This window comes from Ostrinia furnacalis, unplaced genomic scaffold (genome assembly GCF_004193835.3).
Source record: "Ostrinia furnacalis isolate ACB-3 unplaced genomic scaffold, ASM419383v2 OfSCF4045, whole genome shotgun sequence".
NCBI lineage: Eukaryota > Metazoa > Arthropoda > Insecta > Lepidoptera > Crambidae > Ostrinia > Ostrinia furnacalis.
The window spans coordinates 300,765-313,148 of NW_021134284.1; the positions used below are offsets into that span (position 1 = coordinate 300,765).

The window sequence follows — 12,384 nt, forward strand, 5'->3', positions numbered from 1 at the left end:
ACTTTTAATTAATCATCATTACTGCTATCAATTGGGATAGCTCAATTTTACTATGTGCGTACACAAGCTTCCACTAGTGGATAAGGCCACAGCATATTAATTTCAGGCTTTTAGGTGCTATAAGCCTTCCAGTCTATCCCAATGACAAACGGCACTACTCTCCACAGTTTGAAACAGGCCAATATCCAACGGAAACACGAGTAAAAGTCAAAAAGATTTCAATTTCCATTGCTGTGAGGTTTGACGAACACTTTATTGTGCAAGCAGTTTTCAATATGTTGCGCCGTTTTTCTAAGCGTTTATAAAATTGTATTTTTTCCACCGCGCACCACGTGCAAGGCATATGGTGCGACTCAAAAACTAGGTCGTTTAAATTTTATACTTTTTTGTGACTCTCTAAAATGGAACGTATGAATTGAAAGTACACTTATGGTTTTACATTTTTAATGTTTTGAATTACAACCACGACAGCTCAACTTATATTATTAGGTTAAAAATAATAAGGTCAAAATCGTAAAACTATTACGTAGGTTGGTGTGCTTTACGTTATTTTAGGGAACGTAATTAGTAGGGGGTTTGCGTAAAATTTCTTCTAGCATCTTACTTCAGCGCCCAGCAACAATTGTATTGAAAGTGTTACCTAAAATTGAGACTCGTAAAAAGTTCCATTTTATTTTCTTGGGGCCGTAAAAAAGTTTTTATAACATTTGCTGAGAAGAACAGTAAATTTATGTGAAAGTCAATGTCTGTGACTGATGACAAAGGGAATGGTTACAGCTGAAACTGATGGCATTGTCGTTGTTTGTTTCACAACAAATAAAAGACGTTGAAACATTAAAAATAATATCATACAATCACATCTAAAAATAACGTTGTTATTACTTTGAAGTGTTTTGTTCACATAGCCAAACAATAAAGAAGAATTCTGTAAAATTATCTTATATTACGCTCAACTGATCCCTGTAGCTATGCAATAAAACGACAAAGGACGGGAACAAAGCAAAAGGTAAATTAAACAGCAAAAATAAATAGGCAACACGTTTGAACGTGATTCTTTAAGCCACTTGAGAAAGGGGATCCATCTTTCTTACGGGGACTCCCCTGCCGCATCTCCCGTCTCAGTGAAAATGCCGAGTGTCTTTTCATCCTTTTTGGGTTGATCCTAAGACGAGACAATATAAAACACTGTACGTACACCGGATAATAAAATTCAGGCAAACGTAATGAATTCGAAACCCACTCCGAGAGACTTCTCATCTCAAAGTGACACCCCAGATTATCAGCCTACATCAAACGAAATTAAATTTTGCTCCACTAATAAAAATGCCGGAGGACATTATTATTATCCACCCATTTTGGATCGGGAATTAATTTACAACCCAATTCTAAAGTACGATAATAAACAGCGAAGTATTTTGTAAAAGGTTCTCATTAATTAATACACATGGTCCGATAAGTATTTCTGCGTGACTCCATTGGTCCACCTTTTATTCCCGGGAAATTCTATAGCTATTTGGGATTCAGAGCGTTTGGCAAGGATAAACCGGGCGGACCTAATAACTGGCAATAATGCCCACTCAGCGCGGCTATTGCCAGTCCAGCTATTTCGCTCCCTTGATACAATATTGCTTTAATTGAATGCCTATTGTTTTCTTTACTATTCCATACCAAAACTATTGTCCCTAATTTAAATTATGATATATGTAAAGTCCCCTGCTTTGAATTTGATAAATGAAGGTATTCGCAAATGTTTTAATTAAAAGCAGTGGAAGTATACAGGGATGTTTTCTGTTTGCGTGCCGTTGTACTGCAATCAAGTCTAGAACTCTAGATCCGCTCTGTAAGCGGCGTATTTACTAAAACATCACTTAACCAAGTCAAACAGATATGTTGCGTACACATAGCACCACGCGACGTGTTTACTAAAAGCCAACAATCATTATTACCGATGCCGATTCCAAACTTATTACGCGGTGATCTGCAATGTGCACACGGAATGATTAATTCCCCTGCCCCGGCTAAAACAGATTTGGTCAAAACCGTCTGGTCTGGGATAAACGGGCGTGTGTGTGTTATGAAGCGTGCTGTACCTACGTCATGAGTGATGGTGTGTGCATGTTTGCAATAAGTGTAATATTGTGATGCGGAGTAGTCCTTTGCGGTGTCAGAAACAGGTGTCGCAACGTGCAGCACGCAATAACCCTACGTCCCGGCATCGAGCCCGATTTGTCCCAAACTGTATTACTTTGTGGTCCAAACTTTGAAGGGAGCGTGCGGCTGCGAAATTTTCCAACAGTTTGTACGAAAATGTTTGCAGCAGCTGACTGAAACTCTACTCGTTTTAATGCGATTGTGCTTACTTTCATTGGGGTGTGAATGACTTTATCCAATTTGCCATATTTGCGTGAGCACTGTTGAAACTGAAAATAGTTTTGATTTTCGTTTCATTCAGATATATTTTTAAAGCAAGCTTTTATTAACACTATACTCGTACAAGCTAGACCAAGTTTTAAGGTAGGTACCTAATAACGTGTATCGCCGCGTTATTACAGTTATTTTACAACGAGTAAACAAGGGTATTAAGTAGAGGGATGCTCGTTAAATAAGACCCTTACTTAGTAATAGGACTATTTCGCCGACCCAGTGGATGTAATCAAATAATTCCGTTCCCTGGAGAAGCAATCAATGGTACCTAGAGATATTACACGCATGGCCGCGTACGTTCGAACACGAAACACTTGGGGCGAAAATGTTAAAAATTCATGAGTCACAACCCTTCTCAGGGAGTTGAATGCACTTTGTTATATTTTTATGCCCAAAATTTAAAAATTTATGTTATTGCAAAAATAAATATGGATCATACACAATTATGAAAGAAAATAAAGTTTTTTTATCCACAAAGTTTAGTTGGGCTGGTTAAAAAAATTAAAACAAAGCTATTGTAGTATGACTTATGTTTAGTAAAACGTCTTTACGAGTAGAATAAGTACTATTACGTGTATTAGCTATTAACATTAGATTTTTTAATAGGTTGGTATTAGTTATAATTATCTCAATTCAGAAGTCCTGAGTATGCATACCATTAAGCCGTTTGGTTAATAGCTCAGCCGTTAACAAACCTCCCGCGTCCCACAGAGTCAACAAGACGGCAGACGTGATTACCATACGGATTATTGTGCTATGACATCTATTGAGCTATGACTTAACATACTACCAAGTCATAAACACAGCCCTAATAGTTAAGGCTGGATTGCACCATCTTACTTTGATTTTAAAAAACTTCAGATATCTGTCAAACTCCATACAAAACAGACTAGTTATCGTTATACAGTTACTGTTACAGTTAGGTGGTGCAACTCAGCCTAAGACTTCAAATTATATCTTTAGCACATAACTGAGACAGTAGTGCCTGAGGCATGGGAGCGGCACGGAATTTTGACATAATTTATGATGTGACAGAACACACAAATCTGAGGTTTCGATGACATTTGATGCAATAAAAAACACCCTCCCGTATCGCTCCCATTCCTCAGCCACTGACTCAGTTAAACTCTACAGCTATAATAACACCTAGTTAAATACTAGGGGGGGCCTTTGTCCAGCAGTGGACGTCTTTCGGCTGAAACGAACGAACGAACGAAATACTTTTACAGTAAGTAAATAAAAAAAATTCATAACCTTTTAAAATCCATTATAGTTTTGTAGTTATATTAAACTTAAAACTGCTGACTGAATGGATTTGCAAAGAGCTATCTCAATTCGAAAAGTTTTACTTTTCATGCTTAGCATAACGAGCAATAATTTGACTGGGAAAATGCAGTCTAGTACTTACTGCTGGATCTTGGTTTTATAAGTGCTGATACTGGTTTTTATTAAAGAAACAGTTTTCTTTGATAAAAGTTTAGAACATGATCAAGTAGGTACTCATAATAATAAGTACCTTTATTTCCTTGACGTATCTTAAGTTACTCAAAATTCACACCGAAAACCGATACACTTGCTGATACTAGTAACCCTTAAGATGAATTAGGAACACCTAAGAAACATAAAGTAACATTTATGGGCTGCAATTATGGATTCAAGAAAGCTCTTTATGAAAATTAATGCTTCAGTAAGGGTGAAACGATGAGGGGTTGATTTTGGTGCAATAGTGCTACAAAGCGTTCCTCAATAACCTCTACGTTTTTAGATAAACATCCCTATTTAGCTATACAGCGTGTTCCTGACGACATCCTGTAACTCTAGGGTATATATGACCACTTCAAAAAATTTACGGCATTAAGATTTTTATTCAAGTAATAAATTTTTTTCGACTTATTTTTCATACAAAATAATGTAAAGAAACTTTAAAATCAATTTACCTACTGAAATTGCGCGTGCGATCACGTGCAAAGTTGTTGACAGCCTCGGCACAATGAAACTCGAAGGTACTAAAAGATTCGCGTGTGTCGTGCACGTGGGAGAGGAGAAATTCAACAATTTGACTTTTTCAAGGCCTGAGAAGCCCCCGTCAGTCATCATCATCATCATCATCATCATCATTTCAGCCATAGGACGTCCACTGCTTAACATAGGCCTCCACTAATGCTTTCCACGTTAATCTATTGGTAGCGGTCCCCGTCAGTCACTAAAGGTTAAATGTTGGAAAAAAAACTATTGTAATCTTTGAAAATATGTATTTTAGGAACACATGTTCTTAACACATTTTTAACTAAGTAGTTTTTACTCATGAATATGAAGTTACGGGAAATCAAAAGGAAAATGTTGTATAACGCTAGTTAAAAAACGTTCAATGTAATTATACTGAGTGTCAAATACAGATGCAGGAGCGTTGGCCGGCAGTACATAACATGCGGCGTGCACGGGCGGGCGGGTCGCTTAATTGCTGCCGCTTTGTGTGCGTCTAGTTTTTACTTTTTGACTGCGTGGCCGAAGGGACGTAGGAAATTGCGAGGTTTAAGCACACAATTACTCTATTAGGTCACCAGGGTTCATTTAGTGACGTATTAAATACATTTCAGACGACGCTATGCATTGGTCAAAGCTCTATCCAATCATAGTAATGGACAACCAACTCGTTTCACTAACCCCTCCACTATAATGAATAATGACTAAAAACAAACAAAACCCACCCAACTTTCCATTCAAAGTAATGATAGCCACTAAGCTTCATTAACACCTACATACTAAACACTCAATTTGCATATACATGATTTGCAACTCTTTCATAACGAGATTTGAATTCAGCTTTTATGTTCCGAAATAAATAACTGTTGAAACATTACGCCATTCCAATCAAGGTTTATTAGAGCGTTATATTTTTTGGAACAAAAAACTAATTTATGGAACGGTGCGGTACGTGACAAATTGTCAATGAGTTTGATTTTTTGAGAAAAAAGAACGGGCGGTTAAAGGTAGCCCTCGTGGCGTGGATGCACCGAATGCGGTCCGTAGTTCGGTAGTTGGACGTTTTATTTGTTGCCGGGTATTTCCCGCTCCCCATTCACATGAATCAAACTGAACGGACTCATTTATTTGATACCGGCGGACAAGATACATCCGTATCTAGTATAATTCGTACGCGCACCGGGGGCGATAAAACGCACTCGCACTGCGTGTCGCTCGTCAATTAATTAACTTTTTTATTGCGAGTGTGTGTTGATTTTTTGTTTTTCACAGGTATTTCAATCAAATGGATCACTTTTAAATAACTTTACAGCCCTTTTCAAATAATATTTTTGACATTTATACCCAACACGAAAATAATAAAAAGTTAACTTATTTTTTGCTAGTCAAACAAAACACCTAACAGAATTAAATGTAATGAAACAAGATTAAGAAGGTAAATAGGAAGATATTAAGCTAATTAAATTTTAATCTCAAATAGAAGAAAATTAATTACAAATTGAGACCAGTCCGAAGGTCCTACCGAACGGCTATTTTCTTAATTCTCCTATTTAAAAGGCCGGTTTGATAAGCGCTATCTTATTTCATTAAGTTAATGAAGAATGTTGGGGTAATCCAATCCTGCTTCCTAATTACAGCAGCTCGGTGTAATATATAAGATACGAGTATATTAGAATGAAGCTTCAAATATTTGACTTTCCGTGCGCCTGATACATCGAAACTTTAGCTTTATTGGAGATATTAATAATCGGATTAGTGCTTAATAATGAAGATAGAGTGCTTACTATGATGTATTGTGATAATTTTGTTACGTTAACTTATAATATTATATAATTATAATCAATTCTTGTTAGCCTTTTGTTATCTATAAGCTCTTGCCCGAGATTGATTTTGGTCTGTCTCGTATTTCCATGGATTTTTTGTTGTTACGCAAAATCCTAATTATTTTTCTCAAATAAAATTAAGTAAATTAATATTACGTCAGCTGTCAGCTGGCGGAAGTCCGGTCACTTTCAGTCTAGTTGTGTCAGAAAGAAATACAAACGAATATTATTTTGCGTTCACAGAACAAAAGTATTTATAAGACTACTTAAATTCACATTCATTACTTTAATGCAGCAAAATAAAATTAAGCAGATACAATGTGTATGTGTGTCCAAAACGGGACACGAGAGTTTGCACTTTTAGACGTAATTAACAATAGACGTTTTTAAAATTAATTAAAAGTCTCCAAGGCCCGGGGCACTGTCCGTGGACGTGATCCAAATACTTTCTAACTTCCCTTTTGTTCTTCTGTTTTTGTGGACAACCAGCGGATTTCGTTTCACCGGGTTTTAAAGGTAAAGTCACCGTAACCATTGATTTTTAGTCCCAAACAATTTTTGGACAAATTCGAACTTTGACAACTTTGTGATAAAGTTAGTTAATCCTACCTGCCCATTCATTTTTTCGGGGATAAAGTTTTCTTTTGCTAATTGCTTAGATAATGGTACTTGGATGGGTTTTGTTAATTAATACACTGCGTGTCCCATCTGCAAACCCAGAACGTCCAAGTCGAAAGTTTTACTCTGCACTGCACTGCGGAGGCGTTAATAAAATTTCATAGAAATATTTTGATTGTCAAACACACCCAGAACCACTTTCTAAGAACGCTTGAGTAAGGTATTAAAACTTTTCTCCTTACCCTCGGCTGAACTGGACCAATATTTTTTAATTAGCCCGCAAAAGCAGTTTATCCAAACACAAAGTACAGTTAGTAACTTCCCTGATTAAATCTGAACCACGATATTAGACCAGACCAAAGTTGCGCCTATTATTTTACTAATACCCTGTTCCTTACGACTTTTCTTGTAAGCCATGATAGATATAGGGAGATTAAGTTTAATCGAGAAAAGGGTGTATTATTAGAACCATTATTTTAGTGAAATAGTTATTACACGCTTCTATTTAACTTCGCTTATCAGGTAGTTACAAGTATAATCTTACGAGTTCGTTTCGTTTCGTGAAAAGCCTTTCAGGGTGAAATTTTGCCTATCCAGGGAGAATAGCTAACTTACTCATGTGAATCAATAAGTATTTTGAAAATATATTATTCTGAAGATAAATAAGTTAATATAACAAATATTACATTAGGACTACAATTTCGATTAAAATTAAACAAAACTCTCTGGAGTGGTACTTCATGTGATTTGTAAACATTCGAGAGCTACTTTTACTAAAGCATTTTTTTTATAGATGGTCAATCTTAGTCTATCATCTCCTTAAGTTTGTCACGCTCTTTACGGGACACCCTGTATAACAATATATTATTAATATATACTATAGAATACGTGTTATTTAAAAATTAAATTCAAGCTCAAGCCATAAAACGACATGACGTGCGCTACAAAATTTAAGCTGAGTTGCACGAACTTACTTTAACTTTCACAAACGTCAAAAATCTGTCAAACTCTATACAAAAAGTACTGTTGTTGTTATAATAATATAACAATAGTTACGGTTAAAATAAGGTGGTGCAACTCAGCCTTAATGTCAAAAGTATGATGTCTTCATGCGATTGAAACTCGTCCAAGTCCAAAGAGCGCACCTCGACTGCTCGCTGAATTAATAAACTTTGAAGTTTCGTTTATCTTGCTAAGTAACCCCTCCACAGTAATTTAATTTGTAATCTTTGATTTGAGCGCTTCCCAAATTTCGTTGTTACCTAAAATGATGTAGCAAGAATTTATCTTTTAGAGACAGAACTAAACGCATAACTTTTGAAACTAATTATTAAGTGTTATGTATTCGAAGCGTATCTTTATCTAAACAACTAAATACGTTCGTAGACGTTTTGAAAATACTGCGATGATATCACTGTAATGTCAAAGCAAGAGCATAGGTATGCAATTATGACGTCACATGTTTTTTCGTAGCGTGAAATTAACATTTTATCAAAGTACTCTAGCTTTGTATTGGTACCTATTATGCAGCCTGTGGGACACGGAGCTATTCAGTAAGTTACCGTCAATCTCTACATCACATTTAGTCGATTGTTAAATTATTTTTGTGTAACTACCACCTATTACTTTCCTTGACAACTACAAAAACTCATGTTCCATTTTCGGCACGAGTGATAAAACTTTATAGAGCAAATTAACTTGGCAGATTAAACTTCGCAGCTTAGCAGACGAACTTAATGAACGAAGAGTGTTAAAAATTCCAGACGACTTTCTGACCGACAAAATGAAGAATTTTGTTCACAAGATTATGCGGGCGTCTTGCAAATGCTGAGTGCGAGATCAAAAGCGCACGATAGTAAGCATAGACGACATCTAAGCACTGAGACACTTATGCAGTTGTGATAGATGCTATTTCAGAACAGACATGTATATGCTGACTGTACTTCGTCACGGTCTGCCGACCACAGACGGACGAGTAACTCAGTGTAAAATTAACTTGTAGTAAGCTGTATTTTTCTAATTTTATCTGTGTTGTTAAGTTGTCTGGGAAAATATACGTTGATGATATCAGGATACATAAATAAATATGAAGTTTAACTTTTAAATATTATCTCGAGTGCAAATTGAATGATTTTCATGGTCCTCTGGATTGGACGGTTGGCTGAGTCAGTTTAGTTAGTTTTAATTTAATTAATGGTTGAATTATTATTCTCGAAGGCTCGAAGATTACTTGCATATGGATATGACAATTCAATCAATGGTACCAGTGTATTATTGCGTTAGTATTAAGCACAACAGCATCGATGTTAGTTACGTGTCTTGATGTAAAATAACTGGCTGCTGAAAGGTTTTTAATTATTTAAAATGTAACCGTTTTCCTAAATAGATTTTTAAAAAAGTATTGTAGGTCAAGCTATCTGGGAAATACGTTTTTTTTAAGTCTGGTAGTTTATCACCAGATAATTAGAGATAAATGTAGATGTTGACTTTCTTAAATAGGTAGTTTTTTTTTTTGAGAGATAAGAATAGTTTCTCGCTGTAATTAAAAAAATAAAAATAAAAGCTAACCCGGTACTCTTGACTATAACGCATGAAATGTGCAATTCACTAACTTAAGAACGTAGTACGTTCAAGTTACGCTCTACCGAGCGGGCGATAAGTTTCTTCGTACAGTTGTAATTATTATAGCCGGATATATTTTATCAAATAGCTATTATACAGTTTACCAAGACAGGTTATTATAAAGTTTGATCTTGGACCATTAGGTGTTAAAACGCATCTTAAAATCTGCAGTAGGCACTGGACAGTGCTAGTTTAGGATTTCATAATCGTTTCATACAAAGAAGTGCATGAATGCAACCATATCGCAATTAAATCTAGCTGGATTCTGGATTCTCAGGCATGTGTGTTTCAAAAAGCTTGTTAAAAATAACTACTTACTTACAATTACGTTTTCTCCTCAGCAATATCACTTCTTGTATTAGCAAAAAGTGAAATACCTGCAATGAAATAAAAAATGTTTTATTAAATATAACACGAGTAAGTACCTATGTCAAACGTCCTAGCTACACCAATCTTTATTTTTGACTTATCTGGTTTCTCTCTGAGCTGACTTTATATAGAGACTGCGTTATAGAGAATAGAGAATGTCAGGATATGTATTAGGTCATTAAAATCTAGGTTCATATAATACTGTGACATCATCTTTCTAGATGACACCTAGCTCAGCGTTTGCCAAAACACGGTCTCCACTCACACGTCCAAAACACACGCTGCTTTGATACTAGTAGCCACTCATTAGTTATACCAACGCCTGTAGTAAGTTAATTAGTCCAAATGATCTTTTAGTCCCGAGTTTTATTCTCTGTTTTAAAATACTTAGGCTGGGTTACACCATCTGACTTTGACTTTGCCAAACATCAAAAATCTGTCAAACTCCATACAAGAGCAGCGGTTATTGTTACAGTTAAAACTAGCGACCGCCCGCGACTTCGTACGCATAGATCCCGTTTTACCCCCTTCATATATCTTACGCGGTTTAGATTTTTTCATACAAATGTTTTTTTCCCGCTAACTCCCGTTCCCGTGGGAATTTTTCAATATCCTGTTGTAACTAAGCTTTAAGTTTACTAAGGTACCTGTATGCCAAATTTCAAGCGTCTAACTTAAGCGGTTTAGATTTTTCATACAAAAGGATTTTCACGCTAATTCCCATTCCCGTGGGAATTCCTAAGTATACTTTAACCTGCCCAGGAGTATGAAAAATAATTGCACCAAGTTTCGTTAAAATCCGTTCAGTAGTTTTTGTTTCTATAGGTAAGGAAGGAACATACAGACAGACAGACAGTCAGACAAAAATTTTACTGATTGCATTTTTAGCATCAGTATCGATCACTAATCACCCCCTGATAGTTATTTTGAAAATATATTTCATGTACAGAATTGACCTCTCTACAGATTTATTATAAGTATAGATAAGGTGGTGCAAATAAGGTTAGTTAACTTACAAACAAGGACTGAGATTACACCGAGGTTAAGATTGACTCTGAAATTTTTAAGACCCTTTGAATGAAAATTAAAAAAAAATAGATCAACAAGAAAGTAATCTCCGTTTGAAACAATCTATTAATATCATAACTTATTTGATTTCCAAAGTCTATAGAATTTAACCCAATGAATCAATGTATCGGCGATGTTTGCAAAGTTGCCCTTAACAGAAAACGCTCCATTCCAATCAGAAACTTAAATTAGTTCTTGGACAATTTGGCACGCATTATCGGGACACACCGAGACATTGTGTAGTCCGCTGTCAAACGCAGCTCTGCCTGATCACCAATATAAGGCCCGGTTTGCACCAAAGCGGAGATGGAGAGGAGAGGTGTCACCAAAAGCCCAAACAGACTTCGTTATTTCCTAAAACACCTTTCTGCTCAATTTTGGGTCGGGAATCTGATTGATAATTCAGTTTACAGTCTCCTCTTCGCTCTGGTAGAAACTAGGCCTAAATGTGCGGAAGTTAGGCGGAGCGATAATCGTAGTAAAAATCCACCAATACAAATTGCATACAATTTTCGCTCCTTTACAGTGGATAAAGAGTTGCGAACTAGTTGAAAATTTCATACAAAACTGGATGCAGAGTGAGTAAATAAAATGACAAGTCACGTGCTCGCGGCCTAGCTCCACCTACGGAAAAACATACCAACCGAATTGAGAACCTCCTCCTTTTTGAAGCCGGTTAAAAACATTCCGCAACTCTGATCCACATACTTTCTCGCTCCATTTCGCTACCTAACTTCGCGTCTATGGACAGACAAAGTCCGCTACTCCGCTCCGCATTACTCCCTCGCTCCGCTCCAGTGTACAGGCAGCCTAAGCCGGGATATTACTTGCTACAATATCCCAGTTTACATTGCGGAATAACTGAATTAATTTCTGATCACCGTCTGCCCGCGGATGTTTCTTTGTAGAGCCCAAATCGGTTGTAATTACTAAGTCTAGGCAGAGTGTTTATGAAGTTTGATTTTCTACCATCAGCTCTTATAAAAAACTGTGCCTCTATTATTTGTTTTAGATTTGGAAATTATTTTATTCATAACGATATACAAAATCGTATGTTCTTTCGTTTCAGCCAAATAACCCATGAATTTTAAGTACTACGCAGCCCGTATCCAGGTACTTCCCGCGACCTTCACCAGATCGTCAGTCCACCTAGTGGACATATTTGAAAATTAAACATTACAATTTACAGGCGCTGGTAAAATTCTCACGAGTATTAAGTACTTGCTAAAATATATCTGTTTACATAGTTGAATTATTGAATTAATTTCTGATTACCGTTATTGCACGAATTCGCCGAATCAATACCGAACGAGAGTCGCCATTAAACATCAAATCGAATTCGCATCTGCTAATAAGTGTAATTCCAATATTAGCCGGGCAAAGTCCGTGATTTTCACTAATAACGAGTATAAAATTAATTAACGGTTTAAGTGAATTACTATCAGCAATCAGCACTTATTAATATTGCGCGTATCTT

General features: G+C 36.2%; 1 protein-coding gene across 4 annotated transcripts in view; it reads right to left on the reverse strand.

The window, feature by feature from the left end:
• Window positions 1-12,384, reverse strand: part of IRSp53 (Insulin receptor substrate 53 kDa) — a 172,302-nt gene that overhangs the window by 65,486 nt on the left and 94,432 nt on the right. For 2 of the 4 annotated variants that reach the window (XM_028312593.1, XM_028312589.1), the window contains exon 2: window positions 9,793-9,847. The exons of 1 other annotated variant lie outside the window; for it this stretch is intronic. The gene's annotated coding sequence lies outside the window, so the exon portion shown is untranslated. Of the gene's footprint in view, window positions 1-9,788; window positions 9,848-12,384 lie in introns of all 4 variants that reach the window. One more of the 4 variants, XM_028312590.1, reaches the window with a different exon arrangement.